This window comes from Musa acuminata, unplaced genomic scaffold (genome assembly GCF_036884655.1).
Source record: "Musa acuminata AAA Group cultivar baxijiao unplaced genomic scaffold, Cavendish_Baxijiao_AAA HiC_scaffold_455, whole genome shotgun sequence".
NCBI lineage: Eukaryota > Viridiplantae > Streptophyta > Magnoliopsida > Zingiberales > Musaceae > Musa > Musa acuminata.
The window spans coordinates 117,501-127,500 of NW_027020702.1; positions in this window are offsets into that span (position 1 = coordinate 117,501).

Here is a 10,000-nt window from a genome sequence, read left to right on the forward strand (position 1 = left end):
AAAACGGGCCAAAACTGGCCATTTTTGGCTGCGCGAGCGAGCGGCGAACAGCGAGCGAAGCGAGAGGCAGCACCGTCCCTGCTATACGAAAGCCCCATCCAGCCCTGTGCCACCCGGGGGGTTCCAGGGTGCTGAGATGGCTGACATTTTGCTCCGCTCACGACGGTCACCGCGCGACGCAAGAACAGCCCAAAAACAGGCCAAAACGGCCCAAAAACGGGCCAAAACTGGCCATTTTTGGCTGCGCGAGCGAGCGGAGAGCGGCGGACAGCGAGCTAAGCGAGAGGCAGCACCGTCCCTGCTATACGAAAGCCCCATCCAGCCCTGTGCCACCCGGGGGGTTCCAGGGTGCTGAGATGGCTGACATTTTGCTCCGCTCACGACGGTCACCGCGCGACGCAAGAACAGCCCAAAAACAGGCCAAAACGGCCCAAAAACGGGCCAAAACTGGCCATTTTTGGCTGCGCGAGCGAGCAGCGAGCGGCGGACAGCGAGCGAAGCGAGAGGCATCACCGTCCCTGCTATACGAAAGCCCCATCCAGCCCTGTGCCACCCGGGGGGTTCCAGGGTGCTGAGATGGCTGACATTTTGCTCCGCTCAAGATGGTCACCGCGCAACGCAAAAACAGGCCAAAAACTGGCCAAAACGGGCCAAAACTGGCCATTTTTGGCTGCGCGAGCGAGCGGCGAGCGGCGGACAGCGAGCGAAGCGAGAGGCAGCACCGTCCCTGCTATACGAAAGCCCCATCCAGCCCTGTGCCACCCGGGGGGTTCCAGGGTGCTGAGATGGCTGACATTTTGCTCCGCTCACGACGGTCACCGCGCGACGCAAGAACAGGCCAAAAACTGGCCAAAACGGCCCAAAAACGGGCCAAAACTGGCCATTTTTGGCTGCGCGAGCGAGCGGCGAGCGGCGGACAACGAGCGAAGCGAGAGGCAGCACCATCCCTGCTATACGAAAGCCCCATCCAGCCCTGTGCCACCCGGGGGGTTCCAGGGTGCTGAGATGGCTGACATTTTGCTCCGCTCACGACGGTCACCGCGCGACGCAAGAACAGCCCAAAAACAGGCCAAAACGGCCCAAAAACGGGACAAAACTGGCCATTTTTGGCTGCGCGAGCGAGCGGCGAGCGGCGGACAGCGAGCTAAGCGAGAGGCAGCACCGTCCCTGCTATACGAAAGCCCCATCCAGCCCTGTGCCACCCGGGGGGTTCCAGGGTGCTGAGATGGCTGACATTTTGCTCCGCTCACGACGGTCACCGCGCGACGCAAGAACAGGCCAAAAACAGGCCAAAACGGCCCAAAAACGGGCCAAAACTGGCCATTTTTGGCTGCGCGAGCGAGCAGCGAGCGGCGGACAGCGAGCGAAGCGAGAGGCATCACCGTCCCTGCTATACGAAAGCCCCATCCAGCCCTGTGCCACCCTGTCACGAACGGTCGTCGCACACCCGCAACAACTCCGTTCAACGAACCGTTCGTCGCTCGCACCCGCATGTACAGCTGTTTGACAGCATGTTTTCTTATGGTTTTGGGTCATTTTGCTTGTAAATATGTAAGTTCGAACAAGCTGCAGCGTTGCAAAGCGACCGTTCACCAAACCGAGCAAAACAGCCCCAAAACAGCCCAAAACGGAGCCGTTTTCGCGTGCCGCGGGAGGTGAGCGGAGTGCTGCCTCCGCTCACCAAAATGTCAGCCAGCTCAGACCCCAGGAACCCCCCGGGTGGCACATGGCTGGATGGGGCTTCGGTTATATACCGGGCGTTGAACACTCTTTCGCAAGTTCGCACGTGACCTTTACGGGAACTTGGTGTTGCGTCCGGGACCAGGTGAGCGGCTGTTTGTGGGCTTGCAGCTGTTCGTTCATCCTTGAAAGCCTTGTTTTCCTCCCTCTCCCTCTTTTCTCTTGTGCACACAAGGTGTTCGACGATTTGCTTGTAAAGCTTCCCTTTTCGCGAGACTTCGGGACTTGTCCGTTGCTCGTTCTTTCGATCTAACTTTCTTTCTCTTTTACAGGTCCTTCGGGACCTGCGAGAGGTTACAAAGTGGCTGATCCTTGCGGAGCAAGATCGCAAGGGCAAAGCGCGACTTAGGCAACGCAAGCTAAGTTCGCGTCTTTGCAACGAGGGTGACCCGCGACTTAGGCAACGCAAGCTAAGTTCGCGTCTTCGGCCGCAAGGGTGCCTCACGCCTTAGGCAATTCCAGCTAAGGTCGTGACATTGTGGTATCAGAGCGGGCAAGCTCTTCGATCGAACAGCGAACGAACTTCGCAACTTCGCCATGGCAAAGCATCGTGGCGAATCAAGCAAGACGGGGCAAGCCGGAACCTTGCCCCAAGCAGCCGCAGGTGGGCTGCATGTGCACACTCGCTCTCATGCTGTTGGAGCCGCTCACGAGGATCGCGGCAGCGAACAGGATGAGCGAGAAGTTGGCAACTCTCCGCGAGCGGAGGAAGCGCAATCTGGTGCGCTAACAGGAAAAAAGAGTCATAAGGAGAGACTCACGACGGCGGAAACCCGCCTAGATGTTCTGGAAGCGAGCATGGAGGAACTCTACCATGGCCAACAAAGACTTGTTGGGGTAGAGAGCTCGCAAGAGGAAGCGGAGTCCAGGATCGACAAGGTCGAGGCCCTAGTCGACCGACTGTCCGATGACACCAAGGACTCCGTGCAGCACTTGCAAGACGTTGTGGCGGAACTCACGGCGAAGGTGGCTATGCTCACAAGAATGCTAAATGCGGGAGGAGGCAACACCCGCGTTGCACCGCCACAAAACTTGAGGGCACCTGAGCCCCATGGATACGGAGGGGCCAGAGATGCCAAGGAGCTCGAGAACTTTCTGTTCGACATGGAGCAATACTTCCGAGCTACGAGGCCCGATTCTGAAGATACCAAAGTTTCAATAGCAACAATGTATCTGAATGGAGATGCGAAACTTTGGTGGCGAACTCGTTGGGAGGAGATCCAACAAGGTCGGTGTCGAGTCGACACATGGGAAGACTTGAAGCGGGAGTTGAGAACTCAGTTCCTACCGGAGAACACAGAGTTCGTCGCAAGAAGGAAGTTGAGACAACTCCGCCAAAGTACCACCATCCGAGACTATGTAAAGCAGTTTTCTGCACTGATGCTGGACATACAGGACATGTCCGAGAAGGACAAGTTGTTCAGCTTCCTTGATGGTCTGAAACCATGGGCTCAGCAAGAGCTGAATCGAAGGAATGTTACCGACGTGGTCGGGGCAATTGCAGCTGCAGAAAGGCTCACCGACTTCGTTTCCTCTGAAGACCCAGCGAGAAGGAAACAATCTTCAAGCAATCGCCCTCCAAAACATTCTCGAGGGAAAGATCTCGGGGGCGAACAGAAGAAGAAGAGCTCCCACAAAGGGCCGAACCCAAAAGGCAAGGCCTCAAAACCTGGAGGATGCTTCTTGTGCGGAGGACCGCACATGGTAAGGGAGTGCCCACAGAAGCAGGCACTCAACGCTTTGACAGCTTCCATCCACCCTCCCCGATCGGACAAGGGCAAAGCTGTTGCTCTTAGTTCGAGCAGCTCAGAATCCAGCAGCGACGAGGAGGAGTCGCAAGGACCCCGAATGGGAGCAATGCGTCTGTTGAACGCTATGCGGGGTCAAGTGGGGGAGAACACGAAGACGAAGGCACAAAAAGCAGGAAGCAGCGAACTAATGTATGTGGACATTAAGCTAAATGGCCAAACGACCCGTGCAATGGTGGACACGGGCGCTACCCACAACTTCATAGCCGATCGCGAAGCACAGCGACTTGGGTTGACATTGGAGAAGAGCCCAAGCCGAATGAAGGCGGTGAACTCGGAGGCCAGGCGAATCTCCGGGTTGGCGAAGGGTGTTCCTATCAAAATCGGGACTTGGAGCGGTAACACCAACATGATGGCCGTGCCACTGGACGACTTCCAAGTGATTCTTGGAATGGAGTTTATGCATGCGGCGAAGTTGGTGCCGATGCCGTTCTTAAACTCCCTATGTATGATGGGAGGCGATGACCCCTGCGTGGTTCCCGTCTCTCGGAGAGGAACCAAGGAGCCCCAACACATTTCGGCCTTACAATTGAAGAAAGGGGTGCGAAAGGGCGAACTGACATTCGTGGCTGCTATGAAGCTAGAGCCACTCAACGAAGAGGCCATTCAAGAACCTGCTGTAGTGGCGAATGTCTTGAAGGAGTTCGAAGACGTTATGCCACCCGAGTTGCCGAAGACTCTCCCACCACGCAGAGGCGTGGATCACAGTATCGAGCTGGAGCCAGGAGTGAAGCCTCCAGCGAGACCACCTTACCGCATGCCCCCGCCAGAGTTGGCCGAACTCAGGAAGCAGTTAGGTGAACTGCTAAGCGGTGGTCTCATCCGCAGCTCAAAAGCACCTTTCGGAGCTCCAGTTCTCTTCCAGAAGAAACAAGATGGGAGCCTCCGATTATGCGTCGACTATCGAGCCCTCAACAAAGTAACGGTGAAGAACAAGTATCCCATCCCGCTCATCGCGGACTTGTTCGACCAACTGGGCAAGGCCAAGTATTTCTCAAAACTCGACCTTCGGTCGGGGTATTGGCAGGTGCGCATTGCTGAAGGCGACGAAGCGAAGACTACCTGTGTGACCAGGTATGGAGCGTTTGAGTTCTTGGTGATGCCTTTCGGCTTAACCAACGCTCCGGCCACATTCTGTACTCTCATGAACCAACTATTCAAGGAGTATTTGGATAAGTTCGTGGTCGTCTACTTGGACGATATCGTCGTCTACAGCCAAACGCTCGAGGAGCACGTCAAGCACCTTCGGACGATTTTCAAGGTTCTCAGGGAGAACACTTTGTTCGTAAAAAGGGAGAAATGCTACTTTGCTCAAACTGAGATCCTATTCTTAGGGCATCGAATCGGTGGTGGCTCCATTCGGATGGACAAGTCGAAGGTGCAAGCAGTTACGGAATGGCGAACACCAAAGAAGGTGCCAGAGTTGAGATCCTTCCTTGGATTCGTCAACTACTATCGACGCTTCATTTCAGGATATTCGAAGCGGGCAACCCCACTGACGGAGTTGCTGAAGAAGGAGCAGCCTTGGAAGTGGTCTGACAAATGTGAGATAGCATTCCAAGATCTGAAGGCTGCTGTTCTGGAAGAACCAGTGCTCAAATTGCCAAACTATGGAGAGCCCTTTGAAGTCCATACCGATGCTTCGGACTTTGCTATTGGTGGAGTACTCATGCAAGAAGGTCATCCGGTGGCCTACGAGAGCCGCAAACTCAACGAGACCGAGAGGCGGTATCCAGTGCATGAGAAGGAGATGACAGCGGTGATCCACTGCCTACGAGTTTGGCGACACTACCTCCTCGGGTCGCGATTTGTGCTGAGGACAGACAACATCGCCCTGAGTTATTTCCAAACTCAGAAGAAGCTCTCCCCAAAGCAAGCACGGTGGCAGGACTTCCTGGCTGAATTTGATATGGCAATGGAATACAAGCCCGGGAAGGCGAATGTCGTGGCCGATGCGCTGAGTCGGAAGGTGGAGTGCGTGAATGCTGCACAACTGGAGGGCAGAGGCCAAACAAGTCAGTTACATTCCAACTTCCTTTCTCGAATCAGAGATGGACTGTATAGTGATCCCCAGGCAGTTATCCTGATGCAGCTCATCAAAGAAGGCAAGGCACGACGATTTTGGGTCCAGGAGGGACTTGTTTACACAAAAGGGAATAGAGTTTATGTTCCCCGAGTGGACAATTTAAGGCGTGAACTCTTGAAAGAGTGTCACGATTCCCTTTGGGCTGGACATCCCGGCATTCACAGAACATTGGCTCTCGTGGAGAGGGCCTTCTATTGGCCAAAGATGGGGATTGATGTGGAGAAGTATGTTCGAACATGCCTTACTTGCCAACAAGACAAGGTGGAGCAACGGAAGCCGGTGGGACTTTTGGAGCCGTTGCCTGTACCAGAAAGGCCATGGGAGAGCATTTCCTTAGACTTCATATCTAGCTTGCCGCCTGTAGGGGGACTTGGATCGATACTTGTGGTGGTCGATCGGTTTTCAAAGTATGCAACTTTCATTGCTGCTCCCCTACACTGTTCAGCTGAAGAGGCGGCCAGACTGATGATGAAGGGTGTAGTGAAGTATTGGGGAGTCCCACACAATATTGTTAGTGATCGAGACGCTCGGTTCCTGGGACGATTCTGGACCGAGCTATTCAAATTGTTGGGGTCAAAGTTATACTTCTCTACAAGCCTCCACCCCCAGACGGATGGTCAAACTGAAAGAATAAATTCGCTCTTAGAGCAGTATCTCCGGCACTACGTGAGTGCCAATCAACGAGATTGGGTGAAGCTGTTGGACATCGCCCAATTCTCCTACAACTTGCAGCGGAGCTCTGCATCCAACAAGAGCCCCTTCGAAATTATCACAGGACAACAACCGTCGACTCCGCACACTATGGCAATTGGTTATACTGGGAGTAGTCCATCAGCCTACCATTTCGCAAAGGAGTGGCATCGAAATGCCGATATTGCGCGGGCTTACTTGGAGAAGGCGGCAAAACGGATGAAGAAGTGGGCAGACTTGGGAAGGCGACCACAAGAGTTCAAAGTTGGCGATTTGGTGTTGGTAAAGCTCCAACCAGCATCACTCCAATTCTTCAGGAAAAGAGTCCACAAAGGATTGGTGCGTAAGTATGAAGGGCCCTTCCCAATTATCAGCAGAGTAGGCAATGTTTCTTACAAGTTGCAGCTGCCGGCGTGGTTCAAAATTCACAACGTTCTTCACGCCAGCAACCTGAAGGCCTACCATTCGGATCCGCAAGATGCTTCTCGAAGTATTCCAACTCGGCTACCTCCCATCACAGCCTCCTACGAGAAGCGAGTGGAAACCATTCTGGCGGATCGCAAGATAAAGCTACCCAACGGAGCGGAGCAGACAGAGTACTTGGTGAAGTGGCGAAAGCTTCCCCGAACTGAAGCCAGTTGGGAGCCTGAAGACGCCCTGCGACATGAAGAAGAAGTCATCAACAACTACCAACAAGCGTCGACGAGGGCGTCGACAGTTTAAGTGGGGGAGAATGTCACGAACGGTCGTCGCACACCCGCAACAACTCCGTTCAACGAACCGTTCGTCGCTCGCACCCGCATGTACAGCTGTTTGACAGCATGTTTTCTTATGGTTTTGGGTCATTTTGCTTGTAAATATGTAAGTTCGAACAAGCTGCAGCGTTGCAAAGCGACCGTTCACCAAACCGAGCAAAACAGCCCCAAAACAGCCCAAAACGGAGCCGTTTTCGCGTGCCGCGGGAGGTGAGCGGAGTGCTGCCTCCGCTCACCAAAATGTCAGCCAGCTCAGACCCCAGGAACCCCCCGGGTGGCACATGGCTGGATGGGGCTTCGGTTATATACCGGGCGTTGAACACTCTTTCGCAAGTTCGCACGTGACCTTTACGGGAACTTGGTGTTGCGTCCGGGACCAGGTGAGCGGCTGTTTGTGGGCTTGCAGCTGTTCGTTCATCCTTGAAAGCCTTGTTTTCCTCCCTCTCCCTCTTTTCTCTTGTGCACACAAGGTGTTCGACGATTTGCTTGTAAAGCTTCCCTTTTCGCGAGACTTCGGGACTTGTCCGTTGCTCGTTCTTTCGATCTAACTTTCTTTCTCTTTTACAGGTCCTTCGGGACCTGCGAGAGGTTACAAAGTGGCTGATCCTTGCGGAGCAAGATCGCAAGGGCAAAGCGCGACTTAGGCAACGCAAGCTAAGTTCGCGTCTTTGCAACGAGGGTGACCCGCGACTTAGGCAACGCAAGCTAAGTTCGCGTCTTCGGCCGCAAGGGTGCCTCACGCCTTAGGCAATTCCAGCTAAGGTCGTGACAGGGTGGCACAGGGCTGGATGGGGCTTTCGTATAGCAGGGAAGGTGCTGCCTCTCGCTTCGCTCGCTGTCCGCCGCTCGCCGCTCGCTTGCCCAGCCAAAAATGGCCAGTTTTGGCCCGTTTTTGGGCCGTTTTGGCCAGTTTTTGGCCTGTTTTTGCGTTGCGCGGTGACCGTCTTGAGCGGAGCAAAATGTCAGCCATCTCAGCACCCTGGAACCCCCCGGGTGGCACAGGGCTGGATGGGGCTTTCGTATAGCAGGGACGGTGCTGCCTCTCGCTTCGCTCGCTGTCCGCCGCTCGCCGCTCCCTCGCGCAGCCAAAAATGGCCAGTTTTGTCCCGTTTTTGGGCCGTTTTGGCCAGTTTTTGGCCTGTTCTTGCGTCGCGCGGTGACCGTCGTGAGCGGAGCAAAATGTCAGCCATCTCAGCACCCTGGAACCCCCCGGGTGGCACAGGGCTGGATGGGGCTTTCGTATAGCAGGGACGGTGCTGCCTCTCGCTTCGCTCGCTGTCCGCCGCTCGCCGCTCGCTCGCGCAGCCAAAAATGGCCAGTTTTGGCCCGTTTTTGGGCCGTTTTGGCCAGTTTTTGGCCTGTTCTTGCGTCGCGCGGTGACCGTCGTGAGCGGAGCAAAATGTCAGCCATCTCAGCACCCTGGAACCCCCCGGGTGGCACAGGGCTGGATGGGGCTTTCGTATAGCAGGGACGGTGCTGCCTCTCGCTTCGCTCGCTGTTCGCCGCTCGCCGCTCGCTCGCGCAGCCAAAAATGGCCAGTTTTGGCCCGTTTTGGCCAGTTTTTGGCCTGTTTTTGCGTTGCGCGGTGACCATCTTGAGCGGAGCAAAATGTCTGCCATCTCAGCACCCTGGAACCCCCCGGGTGGCACAGGGCTGGATGGGGCTTTCGTATAGCAGGGACGGTGATGCCTCTCGCTTCGCTCGCTGTCCGCCGCTCGCTGCTCGCTCGCGCAGCCAAAAATGGCCAGTTTTGGCCCGTTTTTGGGCCGTTTTGGCCTGTTTTTGGGCTGTTCTTGCGTCGCGCGGTGACCGTCGTGAGCGGAGCAAAATGTCAGCCATCTCAGCACCCTGGAACCCCCCGGGTGGCACAGGGCTGGATGGGGCTTTCGTATAGCAGGGACGGTGCTGCCTCTCGCTTCGCTCGCTGTCCGCCGCTCGCCGCTCGCTCGCGCAGCCAAAAATGGCCAGTTTTGTCCCGTTTTTGGGCCGTTTTGGCCTGTTTTTGGGCTGTTCTTGCGTCGCGCGGTGACCGTCGTGAGCGGAGCAAAATGTCAGCCATCTCAGCACCCTGGAACCCCCCGGGTGGCACAGGGCTGGATGGGGCTTTCGTATAGCAGGGACGGTGCTGCCTCTCGCTTCGCTCGCTGTCCGCCGCTCGCCGCTCGCTCGCGCAGCCAAAAATGGCCAGTTTTGGCCCGTTTTTGGGCCGTTTTGGCCAGTTTTTGGCCTGTTCTTGCGTCGCGCGGTGACCGTCGTGAGCGGAGCAAAATGTCAGCCATCTCAGCACCCTGGAACCCCCCGGGTGGCACAGGGCTGGATGGGGCTTTCGTATAGCAGGGACGGTGCTGCCTCTCGCTTCGCTCGCTGTTCGCCGCTCGCCGCTCGCTCGCGCAGCCAAAAATGGCCAGTTTTGGCCCGTTTTGGCCAGTTTTTGGCCTGTTTTTGCGTTGCGCGGTGACCATCTTGAGCGGAGCAAAATGTCAGCCATCTCAGCACCCTGGAACCCCCCGGGTGGCACAGGGCTGGATGGGGCTTTCGTATAGCAGGGACGGTGATGCCTCTCGCTTCGCTCGCTGTCCGCCGCTCGCTGCTCGCTCGCGCAGCCAAAAATGGCCAGTTTTGGCCCGTTTTTGGGCCGTTTTGGCCTGTTTTTGGCCTGTTCTTGCGTCGCGCGGTGACCGTCGTGAGCGGAGCAAAATGTCAGCCATCTCAGCACCCTGGAACCCCCCGGGTGGCACAGGGCTGGATGGGGCTTTCGTATAGCAGGGACGGTGCTGCCTCTCGCTTAGCTCGCTGTCCGCCGCTCGCCGCTCGCTCGCGCAGCCAAAAATGGCCAGTTTTGTCCCGTTTTTGGGCCGTTTTGGCCTGTTTTTGGGCTGTTCTTGCGTCGCGCGGTGACCGTCGTGAGCGGAGCAAAATGT